This window comes from Eschscholzia californica, unplaced genomic scaffold, assembly GCF_041429995.1.
Source record: "Eschscholzia californica isolate CP2 unplaced genomic scaffold, dmEscCali1.0.p SCAF_2, whole genome shotgun sequence".
Classification (NCBI taxonomy): Eukaryota; Viridiplantae; Streptophyta; class Magnoliopsida; order Ranunculales; family Papaveraceae; genus Eschscholzia; species Eschscholzia californica.
The window spans coordinates 35,387,817-35,408,577 of record NW_028238309.1 but is presented as its reverse complement, the minus strand read 5'-3'; the positions used below and the strand labels follow the sequence as shown (position 1 = coordinate 35,408,577).

General features: G+C 33.9%; 1 long non-coding RNA gene across 4 annotated transcripts; it reads left to right on the top strand.

Annotated features, from left to right (window-relative positions):
- The first annotated feature begins 7,131 nt into the window (after positions 1-7,131).
- On the top strand, positions 7,132-15,084 carry LOC147557581 (uncharacterized). 4 transcript variants are annotated; one of them, XR_015234065.1, is made up of 6 exons: positions 7,132-8,708; positions 12,029-12,112; positions 12,281-12,364; positions 13,109-13,353; positions 13,788-13,944; positions 14,080-15,084. It is a non-coding gene; the product is annotated as an uncharacterized LOC147557581 (long non-coding RNA). The 4 variants fall into 4 exon arrangements; XR_015234063.1 differs by lacking the exon at positions 7,132-8,708 and having other exon boundaries at positions 11,210-12,112; positions 14,038-15,084; XR_015234062.1 differs by lacking the exon at positions 7,132-8,708 and having other exon boundaries at positions 11,215-12,112.
- The last annotated feature ends 5,677 nt before the right edge of the window (positions 15,085-20,761 follow it).

Here is a 20,761-nt window from a genome sequence, read left to right as displayed (position 1 = left end):
CAGCTGTGGTTTGAGGGGCTTTGGATTTAGGTATGAGACAGATGTGGGTGTGGTTTGTTGCGGGAGGTAAAGTGGCTGTGGTGAAAAAAGTTTTGACCAGCTGAAGGATGTCTGGTTTGACGGTTTCCCAGTTTGATTGGTAAAAGAAGGGAGGAAAACCATCCGGGCCTGGAGCAGCATCAGTTTTAGAGATTAATGTGTTATAAATTCTATAAGTAGTGTTCATGAGACAAGTTAGCAATTCAAAATATTCTCATGAACACACAAGAATCTAGGGACTCATGTTTGCCACAAAATCAATATGAAAATATGAACATTAGGTAATTATTAACATGAAATAATTACATACCTTTCTCCATTGTAGAGATTAGAAATAACTTTTAACTTGAACCAATATAAGCTCCTTTCTTGTATAAGATTAACTCCTTAATTTTCTACTTACTAGAAGATGAACTTGTATACTCTTTTCTCTTCTATTCTTCAAGCACTAGTGATGGAGATACTAGCTTGAGTTAATGAGCAAGAGCATAGCTTTCCATCTCATTCTCCATCTCTATTTATACAAGTCTCTAATCCATCATAGAGTTTGTACAAGTTACTACATGGGTGTCATGTGTCCCCTTATGTGTCAAGCAACAAGTCCATTAGGTGTCATTAGGTGTCATGATACAAGACAAGTGTCCCTTATGTGTCAAGCCACAAGACCATTAGGTGTCAAGACACAAGACAAGTGTCCCTTATGTGTCAAACAACTAGACCATTAAGTGTCAAGACACAAGACAAGACAACACACCTCATTAGTCTATACACCTCATGCTTATAGATGGGCCTTGTTGTCAACACATATTTAGTGTCCATAGATTCAATACATGAATGATTTTTATGAGCCCAACAATCCTTTAGCCCAACAAGTCTATACATGGTCTTATTGTATGGGACATACTAATGGGCCTTGTTCATGAAAATTGGCGAATGGGCCTTGCATGAACATAGCCCATGTTTACATTCTCCCACTTGGACCATACAATTGAAAACAAAATTTTAGGTTTTCAAAGATCATTTAAAACTTTTAGTAAATGTATTGGTTAAGGCTTAGGCTCAAAACATATATGCGCGCATTTAAAAAAAAAAATAACTCCATTCATAGCTAGTGAACACAATCTCATTAACAGGTAGGCGACTAGTGCGAGTCATAGCGGTTATATGTCTTAAAGCGACATATTTCCTTCCATGTACCACGACATTAGCAACTTCCTAACATTACCATTCATTGGAGATTAGATACAAAACCAAGTACACAAGTGGTTTTGTTTCAATTCAGCTATGTCTGATTAAGACTATTCCTGTCTAATCAAGACTATTCTTGTCACTTTCACTCATTTCGATTATGCACATATGAGTAAACAAGAATTTGGAAACATAACATTCATGAGATCTCAATTAGTATTTGTAGAAACTTACATACATATCAATCCACTACGATACAAGGATTACTAAGACCCATCGTTGCAACATGTTCCTTAAAGGTCTTAGATGCCAAACCCTTAGTGGATCAGCTACCATACACATGGTACTAATATGTTCTACAATTATTGTATGTTTCCGAACCTCCTCTTTTACAATAAGATATTTGAGCTCAAGGTGTTTGCTTCCTCGTGAGTTCGAATACTTATCATTTTTAGAGAAGTATACTGCGGCAGTATTATCACAATAAATTCTCAGCGGCTTGGCAATAGAGTCGACAAGTCCAAGTCCTGAGATAAAATTCCGCAGCCATAAAGCATGAATTGTGGCTTCATAACAGGCCACAAACTCAGCCTCCATTGTGCAAGATGCATAAATACTTTGCTTAATGCTTCTCCATGATATCGTTCCTCCAGCTAATAGGAACACATATCCAGAAGTGGATTTTCTACTATCCGTACATCCAGCAAAGTCGGAGTCTGAGTAACCTATTACTTCCAGATTATTTTTTCTTCTGAAAGTAAGCTTATAGTCTTTCGTTCCTTGTAAGTACCGCATCACCTTCTTTGCTGCTTTCTAGTGAGTCATCCCTGGGTTACTTTGGTAACGACCAAGCATTCCTACTGCGAAGCTAATGTCTGGACGGGTACAAACTTGCGCATACATAAGACTTCCTACTGCAGAAGCATAAGGAATACTTTCCATTCCTTTTCTTTCTAAGTCATTCTTAGGACATTGCATGAGACTTAACTTATCTCCTTTCTGTATTGGTGTATCAGTCGGTGCACAATCCTTCATGCCAAATCTCTCTAAAACTTTTTCGATATAGCTCTTCTGAGACAAACCAAGTAGACCTTGTTTTCGATCTCGAAAAATTTCGATCCCGATCACAAATTTTGCCTCATTCATATCTTTCATTTCAAAGTTCTTAGAGAGAAATTTCTTGGTTTCATACAGTAGACCAAGATCATTAGTGGCTAGGAGTATGTCATCCACATATAAAATCAAAAATATGAACTTACTCCCACTGACCTTCTGATATATACATTGATCAACAATGTTTTCTTTAAATCCGAAGGTCACAATGATATCATTAAACTTAAGGAACCATTGTCTGGAGGCTTGCTTAAGTCCATATATTGACTTATTCAATTTACACACCATATGTTCCATACTCATTTCTGAGTAACCTTCTGGTTGCTCCATGTAGACCTCTTCCTCTAAACTCCCATTTAGAAAAGCTGTTTTCACATCCATTTGGTGAAGCTCTAGATCATAATGAGCCACCAAAGCTATAATGATTCTAAATGAGTCTTTTCTTGATACAGGCGAAAATGTATCATGATAATCAATGCCTTCTTTCTGAGTGAAACCTTTTGCAACAAGTCTGGCTTTATATCGTTCAACTTTGCCTTTAGAGTCGAGTTTGGTCTTGAAGACCCATTTACACCCGATTTTCTTACACCCTTCAGGCAATTGAACCAGATCCCAGACTTTGTTCTGTTTCATAGATTTCAACTCTTCATTCATTGCATCAATCCATTTAGAAGAATTATTGCTATTTACTGCTTGTGAAAATGAAACTGGATCTTCCTTACTTGTCCCAATGTCATATTCAGATTCCTGAAGATATACTAAATAATCAGAAGAGATCGCAGACTTCTTTATTCTCTGAGATCTGCGTAACTCTACTGGATCATGAGATTGTGGGTCCATCAATTGTTGTTCACTATCAACAGTTGGATAGTTTTCATGAGGAACAACAATATTTTCAATAGGTAAGGGTATGGGAACAGTTACCCTTACTTCTTTAATAACCACATTTCGTGGTTCAGTACTCCCACTATTCTCATGATTCTCTAGGAATCTTGCATTTCCAGTTTCAACAATTCTGGTGGTATGGTTAGGACAATAAAATCTATACCCTTTGGATTTATCAGGGTATCCAATAAAGAACCCACTGATAGTTCTTGAGTCCAATTTCTTTTCCTGTGAGTTATAGATTCTAGCTTCTGCTGCGCAACCCCAAACACGAAAGTGCCTTAAACTGGGTTTCCTACCAGTCCATAACTCAAAAGGAGTTTTAGGAACTGACTTACTAGGAACTCGGTTTAAGACATATGCAGCAGTTTTAAGAGCTTCACCCCATAACATAATGGGTAAAGTAGAGTTGCTCATCATGCTCCTAACCATATCCATTAGAGTTCTATTACGCCTTTCAGCAACACCGTTCTGCTGAGGCGTTCCTGGCATTGTATACTGTGCACAAATGCCAAGCTTTTCTAGGAGTTTAGCAAACGGACCAGGATGTTGTCCCGATTCGTCATACCTTCCATAATATTCACCACCTCTGTCTGACCTGATGATTTTCACCTTTTTATCTAATTGTCTTTCAACCTCAGTGATAAAAATCTCAACAACAGTTACTGCCTGAGATTTATCATGTAACAAATAGATATACCCATAACGTGAAAAATCATCTATAAATGTGATGAAATATTTCTCTCCACCAATACATGCAGTGGAGAGAGGTCCACAAATATCAGTATGGATGATCTCAAGAAGTTCTCTGCTCCTTGTGGCTCCTTTCTTGGTGTGTGTTGTTGTCTTTCCTTTTATACAATCGACACACATCCCGAAATCGGTGAAGTCTAGGTTTGACAAAATCCCATCCTTCACTAATCTCATCATTCTTTCTTTAGAGACATGCCCCAATCTTTTATGCCACAAGTTGCTAGAGTTCTCATTTATTTTATGCTCAATTCCAAAACTTACATTAGGATGCAGGCTTAAAATAGATTCAGCAAACTGATTATCAAGACTGATTTTATAAAGTTTATCATATAAAACGCCAGAACCTATAACACATTTATTTTTATACAATTCAAAACGTTGATCTCCTAAAGACAGTTTATAACCCAAAAGATCTAGTTGAAACATAGAAACTAGATTACGAGATACGGTTGGAACAAAAAGAGTATTATACAAATCCAAAAAACAACCAGTATCAAGTTTTAAACGATAGGTTCCAACAGATAAAACTTCAGAGGAAATCTGGTTTGCCATAAAAATGAAACGTTCAGTCTGACTTGGGTTTCGGCTTGAAACAAAGCCCTGCATCGTTTTAGAAACATGAACATTAGCGCCCGTGTCGAGCCACCAAGTATTAGAAGGAATTTCAACAAGATTTGATTCGAAACATACAAGAGCTAACTGCTCACCTTTCTTTTCGAACCAAGCCTTACGCTTTGGACAATCTGCCTGAAAGTGTCCAATCTTTCTACAAAAATGGCATCTGAATTCCTTCTTCTTAATATGAACCTGGGGAGCTAAAGCAGGTTCATGGTTCTTTGGTGCGACAACTTTCTTACCTTTCTTGGGCTTCCAATTCTTTCTTTTCACTTCTTGAGTAACAAGATTAGTAGAGAAACTTTCTTGTTGTCTTAACCTTGTCTCCTCTTGAACTAACATACTAGATAGTTCATTCACATTCCATTGTTCCTTAAGTGAATTGTAATTCATCTGGAATGGTCCATACTGAGGAGGCAAGGAACTCATAATAAAACGAACAAGAAAAGGCTCCTCTACATTCATACCAAGTCCATTAAGTCTCGCCGCAATGTTAGTCATTTCAATTAAGTGCTCTTGCATTCCTTTCACACCGTCATACTTTATGGTAGTGAGTTGAGCCATTAGCGTGCCAGCTAGAGACTTATCGGCTGCACGAAATCTCTCCTCAACTGCATTAATGAAGTCTTTAGCATTATCAGTTTGAGGAAGCGATGACTTTATATTGCTTGCAATAGTCATTCGCATAAACATCATGCTTAGTCTGTTTGATTTTTCCCAAGCGTCAAACAAATTTTTCTCATCAGTGCTACTTGATACATTTAGAGTAGCAGGTCTATCAGACATAAGGGCTCGATCCATATCAAGAACACCTAAAGTGAACTTGACATGTTCGCTCCATTCTGAAAAATTTGAGCCAGTAAGCAAGGGAACAGACGCAGCTTGCGAATGTAGGGATATCGGCGCAGATACTGCAAACATTTAGACAATATACTATAAGCAAGTTAACTATATCAAAATTTATCCTTTGGGTCTAAATTAAGACATATACCATACCATTCATCATTTAAATATCATACATAAATGAGTCCATTAGTGTATCGTCTAACCACAAAAGGGTTCATCACCTTTGGGCAAAATAACCAAGTTGATTAGACGGTACAAAGCATTAACAATAATATTCAATCAACTTATAATTCTTCTTTGGAAAAATTACACGTTATCGAAATCGTTTAATGCAAATTATCCGACATAAGTTTGAACATTAATTAACCTTCTTAGATATGTAAGATTAGTTCAAAAGTCACTTTGGCAACCTTTTCACTAATTATACATATCTTGGTTAAACTTTTATTCTTATGTCAAATTTTCATTTAAAACTTTTATAAAAGACAATTTTCATATACTTCAATTATTTGACTATAACCAAACTTTAATTAGTCAACATAATGAACTTTAATATTGTCTCTTTACAAGTTCTAAAATTAACCTTTGCTAGTTTTTTATCGAAAATTCATAAGGCGATAAAATACATAAAGAAGGTTTTTCTTAAATCAAAACCAAAATTCATTAGTGGTTTTAATAACTTTAAACCAACACAAAAGAGGCTTTTATGAAACTAAATGAGTTCTTTAATACAAAGGATTTTAAGTTTCAAAAATCAACTCATATAGCTTCTTAAAATTTATTTCCAATATGGCAACTAAACAAAGATTTAAAATCCGATAATTTGCCAAAACGATTTTGAACAAACATGAAGTCCACACCCATAGCTCTGATACCACATGTTATAAATTCTATAAGTAGTGTTCATGAGACAAGTTAGCAATTCAAAATATTCTCATGAACACACAAGAATCTAGGGACTCATGTTTGCCACAAAATCAATATGAAAATATGAACATTAGGTAATTATTAACATGAAATAATTACATACCTTTCTCCATTGTAGAGATTAGAAATAACTTTTAACTTGAACCAATATAAGCTCCTTTTTTGTATAAGATTAACTCCTTAATTTTCTACTTACTAGAAGATGAACTTGTATACTCTTTTCTCTTCTATTCTTCAAGCACTAGTGATGGAGATACTAGCTTGAGTTAATGAGCAAGAGCATAGCTTTCCATCTCATTCTCCATCTCTATTTATACAAGTCTCTAATCCATCATAGAGTTTGTACAAGTTACTACATGGGTGTCATGTGTCCCCTTATGTGTAAAGCAACAAGTCCATTAGGTGTCATTAGGTGTCATGATACAAGACAAGTGTCCCTTATGTGTCAAGCCACAAGACCATTAGGTGTCAAGACACAAGACAAGTGTCCCTTATGTGTCAAACAACTAGACCATTAAGTGTCAAGACACAAGACAAGACAACACACCTCATTAGTCTATACACCTCATGCTTATAGATGGGCCTTGTTGTCAACACATATTTAGTGTCCATAGATTCAATACATGAATAAGTTTTATGAGCCCAACAATCCTTTAGCCCAACAAGTCTATACATGGTCTTATTGTATGGGACATACTAATGGGCCTTGTTCATGAAAATTGGCGAATGGGCCTTTCATGAACATAGCCCATGTTTACATAATGAGATTCTTATAAATGGAAAGAATGAGGGATTAAAGGATTCGGCTGAATGAAGAAAGAAGATAATCTTCAATTCCCATTGCTATTTACTACAATAGAAAGAAAGAGAAAGGAGGGATGGAGAATTTTTCTTCTAAATAAACAGAGAAGGAAACTAATTATATTTTTAGAGAGAGAACCGTCTTCTCATACTCTGTTATGTAGCAAGTATTTGATAAAGAAAGAGAGAACAAGAATTGATTGGGATCATCTCGGTTGGGGGGTCAAAAACTCATCCTCTCAAGCTCAATTAAAGAGGAAGATTAGAGAGAGAGAAGAAGAAGAAGAGAGAGAGAGTTGTCATTATCATCACCCATTACAGAGAAAACAGAGAGAGAGAGAGTTAGCTAGTTAGATTTAATTTTCTGTTTTTGATCATTTTTCTAGAGAGAGAAAGAAGTGATCCTCTGTTTTATTTCTTGTATTTGGTTTTTCTCAGTGAGAGAGAGAGAGAGAAATGGAGAGATAAAACAGAGAGTTTGATTGAAGAGAGAGAGAGAGAGAGTAAATCAGTGAATTATTAGAGTTTTTGGTTTATAAAGAAATTTCGATTTTCAGTAATTTCATTGTTATATACTTCTCATTTTCAATTATATGAGATATAGAGAGAGAAAAGAAGAGCTATAGTAGAGAAAGAGAGAGATTACAGAAAGTTAGAGAGAGAAAAAGATTTGGAGAAGATGAGAAAATATGTGGGAAAATAATTTTCCCACAGAGAATTCAATTCCGAGAAGACGAGAAAATCGTTTTCCCTCAGGGGTGTGTTTGGCTGCCAGGGGAAATTCAGAAGGAAATTGTTTCCAGCAAGAAAAAGTTATGTTTTCTCCTTTCATTTCTTACTTAATTTTCTGAATTTTATCATAATTGCCATGAGTAAATAACTCTTTTATCTAGGGTCGTAGATGAAGTTCATCATAATCATTTTCTCGGTACAATTTATTAATAAGGTTTACAGTTTTTAATGATAAAATCTTCCAGGTTTTTAGACCGTTCATGGACTAGAATCTGAGTTATATAAAGAATTCGCTAATTAAATCAAAATAAACTGTCGTTAGAATTGTTAGAGGGACGGATTCAGAAAACCCTAGGCTCTACCCCATTTGAGTTCCTTGTATCACTTGTAATTATTTTCTTTCCGTAATTTTACTTTAATATATTATTCATTTCAAAACCAAAACCAAATTATTTCGAAAATCTTATTACTTCCTAGTTTTAGAATAGATTCAACTAGTCTCTGAGGAACGAACCGGTCTTACCGGAAATTATTACAACTTGACACCCGTGCACTTGCGGGTGTAGACCTATTTAGGGTAACCTTCTAGGCCCATCATGGAGAGAGAGGGTTTTGAGAAAAAACTCCCAATCTATCTAAACAGAATAAATAACAATGGTTATTCTTCTCAATCTTCAATGGAATCCTAGTTGACATCAAAGAAGGGAGATCAAGTCACTTGCTCGGGTGTCTCAAGTAGAGGAGCGCCAATTGGAGCTCTCATCTTCGTGATAAAGGATTTAAAATCTTATTCGGGAAAGAGAATCCAGGTATTCTCTTTACGTCTCTAGCTCATTAGTAGTTCTTGCATGCGATCCTGGTAAACTAGTGTTAAACATATGATGTTTGAGATTCCGCTTACAACATTTGTTAGGTGATTAAGTAGTCTTAGAGACATACAAAACCCTACTCCATCTGCCTTATACTTAACTGTATATATCCATATGCATCCTACTGCTTGTTTTCCTTCTAGGAGGGTGGTCACTTCCCAGGATGAGTTCTTTTGGAGTGCCTCTATTTCTTCGTTCATGGCTTGAGTCCACTCCGGGTCCTTCAAAGCTTCCTACCCATTACTTGGATTAAATACAACAGATAATTGACATGTAAATGATGCACATGATGGAGACAGTCTATGCATAGATACATAATTAGCTACGGGATATTTTGTGTTAGAGATGAGATCAGGTTCATATTGTTTTTTGGGGATGCCTCTAGTAGTTCGAGGAGGTAACTGGTGGTTTGTATTTTCTATACCTTCTACAATGGAGGAATTATTAGAAGAATCTAGCTCAGTTACCTGTGGAGGATCAACTGGATCCGCATGGTCTAATTGGATGAGTGGTGGTACTATAAAAGGAGCTGGAGTTCCAATGATATTTTGTTCAACATTTATTGTAGACTGGTAAGAAGCTATCACATCTTCAACTATTGTCTCTTGTTGGATATTAGAAGTCATCAATGTCTCATGCTCGATAGTTGGAGTTACAACATCTTTAACTACTGTGGTGGATGAAATAGTGTTGTCAATAGTATCTTCTGCAAATATAAAGTTCTCCCCCTGCAGGAGATGCCCATAGTCTCCCCCTGAGAAATAATATTCACTCTCACAGAAAGTAACATCAACGGTAACATACATATTCTGAGTAGTTGGATGGTAACACCTATAACCCTTCTGAGTATTCGAATAACCAACGAATACACATTTACGTGCTCTTGGATCAAGCTTACTACGTTGATGAGGATAAATCTGAGTGTATGCAACACAGTCAAATATGCGTGGTTCTAAACTTGTTGAAGACGAAATATTATGGAATGAACTCAATGTCTGTAAAGGAGTTTGGTATTGAAGAGTACTAGATGGTGTTCTGTTTATAAGATATGCAGCGGAACAAAGAGCTTCACCCCAAAAATTTTGTGACATATGGGCTCCCTACAAAGAAGCACGAACAACTTCCAAAAGATGTTGTTTTTTCGCCCGGCAACACCATTTTGCTGTGGTGTATTAGCACATGTAGTTTGATGAACAATGTCATTTTTGAATCAAAAACTTACTCATCTCATTAGAAGTATATTCTCCACCATTATTGGATCGTAGTTATTTTTTCCGAAATTTGTGTTTGAACATATAGATGAAACTGTTTGAACTTGTCAAAAACTTCACTTTTCTACTTAGAGAAGAAAAAACAATGTCATTCTGGAGCAATCATCAATAAATGTCACAAACCACCGAAAATCGCTAATGGTAGGGATTTTAACCGGACCCCAAACATCAGAGTGAACAATCATAATGGCATAGAACTTTTATGTAATCTCAAAGGATAAGAAATTCGACGACTTTTAGCTAAAATACAAGTTTGATTCTATAAACTTAGAAAATAAATCTGGGAAAAAACGTTTCAAATAACTAAGACGAATCTGTCTTTTCCGGTTGAGGATGAACAACTATCAAATAACCATGTTTTTCCTTTCCAACAACCTTCATCTCAATAACTTGATGTCATAATGAATAGTTATTTTCATCTAGTTTAATACTAGCTGAAAAATGTGAGTTGTCGTGACCACTGACGGAGCCATTAGATGACCCATCGATCGGTGATCAATGATTGAGTATCTTTTTCACCCGCTATTAAGAAGTAGATTGGAGAACTAAATAAACTTTTTTTTCTTAAAACAAGAAGTAGAGAGAGAATGGTAATGGCAGAGAACGAAAAAAAACGTGTAAACTAAACTGATGGTGTTACCCGATGAAGAAATTGATTGTACCAGTCATCTCCTCAATGTAAAGAATAGAAATGAACCGATGCAAATCACTGATTTGATGATGATGATATGAGAAGTAGACAGATCTGATGTTGAATATATATTCAACTCAGACCTAATAATGAGAATGAAGATGATCCGACGAAGAATTTCGCACAACTATTGTGAAGCATTAAGATCGATGCTCTGATACCATGTTTGAAATAAAATGATATTTCATTAATATCTTAAGAGTTGTGTTACAATGTATATTTATACAAAGTGAGTCAATATACAAGAATGAAAACTACCGACGAAGAATTTCGCACAACTATTGTGAAGCATCAAGATCGATGCTCTGATACCATGTCCGAAATAAAATGATATTACATTGATATAGAGTTGTGTTACAATTGGTATTTATACAAAGTGAGTCAATATACAAGAATGAAAACCACCGAATTTATACCATCTATACCCTAATTACAAGAATGAAAACTACCGACGAAGAATTTCGCACAACTATTGTGAAGCATCAAGATCGATGCTCTGATACCATGTCCGAAATAAAATGATATTACATTGATATAGAGTTGTGTTACAATTGGTATTTATACAAAGTGAGTCAATATACAAGAATGAAAACTACCGAATTTATACTATCTATACCCTAATTATAAAGAAATCTATTATATAAAACGCAAAGTTTTTTTGCTGACTGGGACAAACTCGGAGACAAATACGCTCGTCCGTTGTAATTTTAATACATTTTTTACCTTCAGATCTATTACCCACCTTGGTTTATTGACCCACAAAAAGAAAAAAAAGTAAACAAAACCCTTTAATCTGGTCGGTTATCTCTCTTGGCGCCTTTTTCCGCCTACCCTTCCCGCGTTACACACCACGTTCCAACATTGATGAAGAAAACTGACGAAGAAATTGATGACCAAAACTCCAAATCGATTTCAGCCTTACAACCTCCAATTTCTTTTCAGGTTCAGGTATTTAGGGTTTGGTAATGGGTTTTCACAGAAGATTTCCAACTCTACTGGTGTCATTGGTTTTGATTGTTTTTTCTTTTCAATTTCAGCTGTTTATGAAATTGAAATGGTTTTTTATTGTTTTTTTTCTTTTCAATTTCAGGTGTTTATGGATTTTCATTGCATCATTTCTATTCAATTGGTGTATAGAGATTAGGGTTTTGTTTATTTTATTTGTAGGTATAGATGAAATTGAAGACCAAAACTGATGAAGAAATTGAACTCCATATCTATTTTAGCCTCTTTCAGGTGTTTATGAAATTAAAATGGTTTTGTAATGGTTTTTGATTGTTTTTTCTTTTCGATTTTAGGTGTTTATGGGGTTTCACAAAAGATTTCCAACTCGAAATGGTGTTTAGGGTTCGTGGTCATTGCATCATTTTTATTCAATTGAGGTATAGAGATTAGGGTTTTGTTTATTTGATTTTTAGGTATTGAAATGGTTCCAACTCCACTGGTGTCATTGCATCAGTTTGATTGTTTTTTCTTTTTAATTTCAGGTGTTCATGAAATTGAAATGGTTTTGTAATGGTTTCTTATTGTTTTTTCTTTTCAATTTTCAGGTGTTTATGGGTTTTCACAAAAGATTTCCAACTCGAAATGGTGTTTAGGGTTCGTGGTCATTGCATCATTTCTATTGAATTGAGGTATAAAGATTAGGGTTTTGTTTATTTGATTTTTAGGTTTAGAGATTAGGTGTTTATGGGTGATGAAATCGTTGACTTTGTTGACAAGGATAGTACAATTATATTTTCCACCTTTCTACTGTTGAAGATCTCATCAAAGCATCAATAAACTTATTCTCAATTTAGAAGCTAAACAAGTCTTCCTAAGTAGAAAATCACAGTTTGGGTTTGCTCTTTTTCACTCTTCTTGTATGATTTTGAAATCTTTTACTTGTTCTGTTTATGAATTTGTGCTGAAGTTTTCTTCTTTTAGATTTCTTAGAATTCTTAAGATTATTGAGTTAAGAGTTTGGTTAATAATAGCTAACTTCATTGAGTTGATCATTTGTTTCTTTAGAGCAATACCTTTTGAATTCAATGTAAGTTCTTGTTGCAAAGAGGACATGGATGAGTTCAACCAACATTCACACGGTCTTGTTACGAACTTCTTTTTGTTTTTATGAGCACATTTCTTAAAACAATGTCCTAGGCAAAGAGTTTAGTAGTTTACAGAAATATATAATAAATGAACGAGAAAACGTCAGTATTTTCAGGCCATATTAATGTTATTTAGCCGAGTCCAATTCATGTACGTTGGTCATCCAAATATCTCTACATCATTCAATATCTCTGATGTTTGATCAATTAGAAACAAGTCTTTATCTGATTTGAGCTCTTAGTGAGATCAATCACACAATCATTCTGACTCCCGATGTACTTAATTAGGTATGTCAAAGCTGAAGTTTGAAATGAGATCATACAAAGTGATGGTTGTGGGACCTATGAAACAAATGAGCCAAGACAACAAGCAACTGCCTTATCTTAAGTATAAAGTTGTGAAAGATCAAAGACACACAAAGGATCTTGAAGAGTCCTTCGGTGTGATGACTGAGAGATTGCGAAAGACTATGAAAGAGAACCAAATAGTGAAACAGAGAACTAAGTTGCAGCACCAAGAATACAAGGAAGAGGTAACACTAAAAGCAATAATTACCAGCTTTTATCTACTTTTTATATGCTCCTGAAGTTTAGTACTTGCGGTCTTGGGTTATGCTCTTACTAGCTCTTGTCAAGTTTTGGATAAGTCAATAAATTTTAGTACATAAAAATGTTGGTTAAGCTCTTACTAAGTCAACAAATATGTCTTAGGCTTAGAGGTGGGAATTGAGCTGGGTGGGCTCTAAATATTTCGCTGTTAGGGCTACCTGGTGGAATCTCATGGGTACTTTACAAAATTTATGCCCATTGTGCGTCAAAGCCAACCAAAATTATCGGGCTCGTAGGGTAACGGGCTCACCCCTCTATAATGCAAATCCCTGTTAGGTCTTTGTAACTCCAGTTACTAAATTTTACCTTTAAGTTTCAAAAGTTTTAGCTAAATTCAAATGATGGATAAATCTTATAGATGGACCATCTAGAGCAATTTTACAAGGATCAGGTGGATAAGATTCATGAGAAGTTGGAAGATAACGAAAGAGCTTTTGGCAAAAGCCTCCAAGAAGAACGCGAAGAAAGAAGAAGTCAAATGTGGAGTCCCGAAGTAACGAAGGAAAAAAGATTAAGTAAGACTGCTTAATCCTGTCCATTTAGGATTTCTCTATAAGAACTTGAACTTGTGGCTCTTGGAACTAATGCTGGAAGCACATAATTTTCAGTTTTACCAGAACCAACTAATCCACGTCTCTTGCTCTATTCAGGAAAAAAGATATTGATGCGTTCATTAGTTCGCAGTCGAAGGACATAGAAGAGTTCGAGGCGGAGAGAGAAAAGTTGGTTAAACTCCACGACGACCAAAGAGTTGAGATGAAAAAGAGGCATATGGAGGAAGAAGTTGAACTCAAGAAAGAGTTTGACGCATTATTGACAGAACTCATGAATAGGTACACCCCAGTACCCTCCGAGGAGAACACCGGCACCTTTTCTTCGAAATAAGACAGGCAGAAGGGAGGGTGACCAAAAAGCACAGTAACGGGAAGCTTCGTGATTGAAGGATGAAATGGCAAGACATTTGTGGTAATTATTATTGGTAATCTAATCAACATGAAGGGTACATGTTAATACAATCAATATGAAGGGTACTGAATTTTCTCTACATCAGGAAGATGATAATACATTATATAAGAGGAAAATTGTTGTATGGCACGAGCCTGACGACGTATTCATAGCTTTTGAAGCTTGTGCTGCAGGAACTGTAATGGGTATTAAGGAAATGCTTACAAATGATGTCCTTCATTCAGAAATGGTACATAAAAGTATGTAGAATCAGTAAAGTATCTTTGTGTTGCAATTATTTCATGGTATGAACATGATGGGGATCAACCCTGGTGTAGAGATCAAAAGGTCACCCGTTTCAATTTCATCACCCGTCTCCGAACACTTAATGATACATGATACATGTTGCCTACCATACAGACAAGAATTTCCTGTTACATCAGTTTTTATTATAGATTTTGTATGTCTGGATCAATAGTTTCATGCTCAATTACAAAAAACTTGCCTAATGATCATTCTTGGCAGTAATGTTATTCGATTGCAGTCTTATATTTTCCCCATTTTTATAATTTACTCGAACTTGTCATTTTCATTCAGTTATTTCTATCTAATAGCAAAGCCGATAGTTAGAAGTTATTTCTAGATGGAGTGTGGATACATGTATAAATAAATAAATAAGAGAAGATACAACATTTTATTTGTTTGCCTATGTCTCTTGTGGTGGTTCTTTGGTTTCATGATCTATTAATATTTGTTTGCTTATGTCTCTGTTTGTCAATCAAGTATTATTGATGGATGAAACTAGATAAGGATTTACACAAACTTATAATTGTACAGATAATTTTGAATATGGGATTTCAAAATTATTGCATAGACTCCGAATCTTTATATTGTTGAGCGTTAATCATAGATTGTTACTTCACTTTCGTTTGTCTAAAAACGTCCTATTGATATAATCATCAAGAGTTTAATACATTCATGATTGCAATTGTTTCTGGGCAGCATGAAGACTATTGAGTTTCACTTAAATTGATGGAAACACTATTTCGCACTCAATTAGTGAAATTACTTGCCCAACAAAAAAAAAATCTATTCTCTACTACATAAAACTTGTGATCTTCGTTAGGGAAGTATTTTAAGTTAAGACACGTCAGATGAAGAATAGTCACCAAACTTTAAACGAAAGATGAGACTTATAATACGTATGTAAACGCGGAGTATAAAGGCTATAGAGATATGCACTCCCCATATATATAAACCAGTCGAATGAGTAGCATCATTTTTTTATCTTCTAGAGTTTAATAGATTAATGCACCGATTCAGACCCATCCGAGGTTGTGAAATTAGAAAGTCATTACGATTAGTAACTAATTTTGATTTTCTAGAGTTTAATAGATTAATGAGTAGCATCGTTTTTGATCTTCTAGAGTTTAATAGTTTAATAAACCAGTCGAATGAGTAGCATCGTTTTTGATCTTTTAGAGTTTAATAGATTAATGCACCGATTCAGACCCATCCGAGGTTGTGAAATTAGAAAGTCATTACGATTAGTAACTACGATTAGTAACTAATTTTGATTTTTAATGGACTATCACATCGACTTTTTCGGTTATTTTGACGCCTACAGTATCACCATATTATTTACAATATATCAATGATTCAAATCAATAGTTCGTAATTATGTGATTCAAATGTAATATTGGAGATATGTAATAGGAAAAAAAATTAATGGTGGTGTCCGTTAGTAAATTGAGTTTCCTTTTAAACTTATTTGATGTGATAAAAGAGCATGTTCGTGCCCTTAGGGTTCGAAACCCCAGTTCTAGGCGTTTGGCATTGATGTTGATGAAGTTGTCTTACTCTTTTGATCATTTTAGAGTTCTAAACCCCTTGGAGCGATACTTCAACATTGACTATGTAATTTGTCCAAATTAGTTTATTCTTCAATTTGGTTGATTAGCAAAGCTGGTGAAAAATCGGATGAATGACACGATTGATTTTGAATATTTATGTATGATATTCTTATACTCCAATGGAATATAATGAACTTTTTTTTTTGTTGTTGGAATGAATTTAATAAACTTAATGTCGTGAAAAGAATATCATTAACTTTTCTTATTCACGTAATCAATTTGTTGCACTACCTTTTTAAAGTTTTGTACTTTACTACTTCGCTCTTCTGTATTTTTCTGTCAAACAGTAGAGGATATGAGTGGAACTCGAAAAGATCGAACACCATTTTTTCTCAAGTGTAATGTAATCGCATTATCAGTTGAAATTGGACTTGCACCGTGCCGGAGGCACGGGCTATCCCTAGTAAAATAATAAAACATATATATGTATATAATATTACAGGTATTCACTGCTCGGATTATATAGGTGAGTTAGAGAGAGAAACAAATTACACACATAACTTATAACACATTAACACATGACACACAACACGTTGAAATCAGGTCAATTAGTGTCACATCTTAAAATGCTTCTAGGATAGATCAAAGTCAAAAAACATTGGAGTGTAAGAATATTGGAGAAAGTAAGAAAGAAGAAGTCCAACAATACCTATTACATTAAAGATGGAGAAAAGAAGAGTATAGATAGAACAAAAATCAGAGAGAGAAAACAATACTTCAACGGTAATATATATTTCTTTTTTGTTACTCAGTAAGACTTTTAAAATTTTTGGCATTTCAATTTGGACCGTAAGTTAATTTTAATGAAGTTAAAATTAACTAGGAATCAACCAACATTTAAAAGGGGGCTAATTTTGAATTTCGAAAATTATTTTATAAGAAGGGTAATTTTGGTAACAAAAATGTTATCCATTAAAGTTAACTGACAGGGTTTACAAAAGGGAGCCAATTTTAAATTCATGAAAAACAGGGGGCCAAAGAAGAAATAACTCATTTAAGAATTCGTATGTATTTTTATAAATGTAATAAATACAATTTATTTTACATTATCAAATAACATAATAAATTATTACTAAAAATTTAAAGTTCTATGTCACCCATAGAACTAACATCAATATTGTGGACATTGAGGTTATTATTGTTTATTCTTGTCAACCAACATTTTATTCCAAAATAAATCACAATCAACAATATTACACAAGAACTAACAATCCCAATCCACACGAGTTGTGTACCTGCTCCTGAGTTAGGATACTGCATCTCCGCTGGGTCGAAAAGAAATACCATTTTAGGATGCTACATTTCATTGAGAAATGAAAAAAAATATCTCAACAAAACTACAAGAGATATTACATCTGATGAGTTAAAATCACATAAAATAACAAGTTTAACCCAAAATTACCATATGAAAAAAAATATTTTAACATTCTAATAAAATAATGAAGTATATATGTATATAATATTATAGGTATTCACTGGTCGAATTATATAGGTGAGTTAGAGAGAGAAACATATTACACACATAACATATAACACATGACACACAACACGTTGAAATTGGGCCCAGTAATGTAACAATTTAAAACTGCTTTTAGGATTGACCCAAGTTAAAGAATGTTGGAGTGTAATAGTCTTGGAGAAAATAAGAAACAAGAAATATTGCATTAAAGAGGGAGAAAAGAGAAGTCCAACAATACCGACTGCTGTGATACTTGATAGTAACTACCTAAGCTTTACAAATAAGCTATTATTTCGCATTACCTAATTATAAATACATATAGATATATATATATATATAGTATATCATAGTTATAAGAGCTTAGAGCAATGGTAAAAGTTTTATTTTCTAATAATTTATTCTTTTTGTTTTTATATTTTAATGCAGCATTAGCATCAGAAAATGGTTCGTTTATTCGACCCAGCGGAAAACCGTTTCCCACACGTAGAACAGGGTAAACAACTTCTCTGGATTGGAACAATGTTCGCTATTGGAATAACGTTTACCACAATCTATTGTGGTATACAGTCTTGCTTAAGAAGAACCCAGAACAAGGACCATAAGGTCTACAGTGCTGATATAACTTCTGAGATAGAATTGATGTAATGAATATATAAATATAATTATGAAGAATAAAAATAAAGGATACATAAGAACTTATCTCTATATGTTATGAAATAATAAAACATATATATGTATATAATATTATAGGTATTTACTGGTCGAATTATATAGGTGAGTTAGAAAGAGAAACAAATTACACACATAACATATAACACATGACACACAACACGTTGAAATTAGGCCAATTAGTGTCACATCTTAAAAATGCTTTTAGGATTGACCCAAGTTAAAGAACGTTGGAGTGTAAGAGTCTTGGAGAAAATAAGAAAGAAGAAGTCCAACAGTACTTATTGCATTAAAGAGGGAGAAAATAAGAGTATAAAGAGAACAAAAATCAGATAGCTTCAACGGTATTATATATATCCTTCTGGTTACTCAGTAAGACTTTTAAAATTTTTGAGATTTCAATTTGGACCGTAAGTTAATTTTAATAAAGTTAAAATTAACTAGGAATCAGCCAACATTTAAAAGGGGGCTAATTTTGAATTTCAAAAATTATTTCATAAGATGGGTAATTTTGGTAACAAAAATGTGATCCATTAAAGTTAACTGACGGAATTTACAAAAGGGAGTCAATTTTGAATTCATGAAAAACAGGGGACCAAATTGAAAGCTTGTCACAAAGTTGGGGGCCAAAGAGGAAAGAACTCATTTAAGAATTCTAATGTATTTTTATAAATATAAGAAATGCAATTTATTTTACATAATCTAGCAACACAATCAATTATTATTAAAAATTTAAAGTTCTATGTCACCCACAGAACTTATATCAATATTGTGAATCTTATATTATGGTATACAACATATATACGTAGAACAGGGTAAACAACTTCTCTGGATTAGAACAATGTTCGCTATTGGAATAACGTTTACCACAATCTATTGTGGTATACAGTCTTGCTTGAGAAGAAGCAAGAACAAGGACCATAAGGTCCACAGTGCTGATATAACTTCTGAGATAGAATTGATGTAATGAATATATAAATATAATTATGAAGAATAAAAATAAAGGATACATAAGAACTTATCACTATGTGTTATGAAATAATAAAACATATATATGTATATAATATTATAGGTATTCACTGGTCGAATTATATAGGTGAGTTAGAAAGAGAAACAAATTACACACATAACATACAACACATGACACACAACACGTTGAAATTAGTCCAATTAGTGTCACATCTTAAAAATGCTTTTAGGATTGACCCAAGTTAAAGAACGTTGGAGCGTAAGAGTCTTGGAGAAAATAAGAAAGAAGAAGTCCAACAGTACTTATTGCATTAAAGAGGGAGAAAATAAGAGTATAAAGAGAACAAAAATCAGATAGCTTCAACGGTATTATATATTTCCTTCTGGTTACTCAGTAAGACTTTTAAAATTTTTGGGATTTCAATTTAGACCGTAAGTTAATCTTAATAAAGTTAAAATTAACTAGGAATCAGCCAACATTTAAAAGGGGGCGAATTTTGAATTTCAAAAATTATTTTATAAGAAGGGTAATTTTGGTAACAAAAATGTTATCCATTAAAGTTAACTGACGGAATTTACAAAAGGGAGTCAGTTTTGAATTCATGAAAAACAGGAGACCAAATTGAAAGCTTGTCAAAAAGTTGGGGGCCAAAGAGGAAATAACTCATTTAAGAATTCTAATGTATTTTTATAAATATAAGAAATGCAATTTATTTTACATAATCTAACAACACAATCAATTATTACTAGAAATTTAAAGTTCTACGTCACCCATAGAACTTAGATTAATAATGTGAATCTTATATTATAGTATACAACATATATACGTAGAACAGGGTAAACAACTTCTCTGGATTGGAACAATGTTCGCTATTGGAATAACATCACACACATAACATATATACGTAGAACAGGGTAAACAACTTCTCTGGATTGGAACAATGTTCGCTATTGGAATAACGTTTACCACAATCTGTTGTGGTATACAGTCTTGCTTGAGAAGAAGCAAGAACAAGGACCATAAGGTCCACAGTGCTGATATAACTTCTGAGATAGAATTGATGTAATGAATATATAAATATAATTATGAAGAATAAAAATAAAGGATACAAAAGAACTTATCTCTATATGTTATGAAATAATAAAACATATATATGTATATAATATTATAGGTATTCACTGGTCGAATTATATAGGTGAGTTAGAAAGAGAAACAAATTACACACATAACATATAACACATGACACACAACACGTTGAAATTAGGCCAGCTAGTGTCACATCTTAAAAATGCTTTTAGGATTGACCCAAGTTAAAGAACGTTGGAGTGTAAGAGTCTTGGAGAAAATAAGAAAGAAGAAGTCCAACAGTACTTATT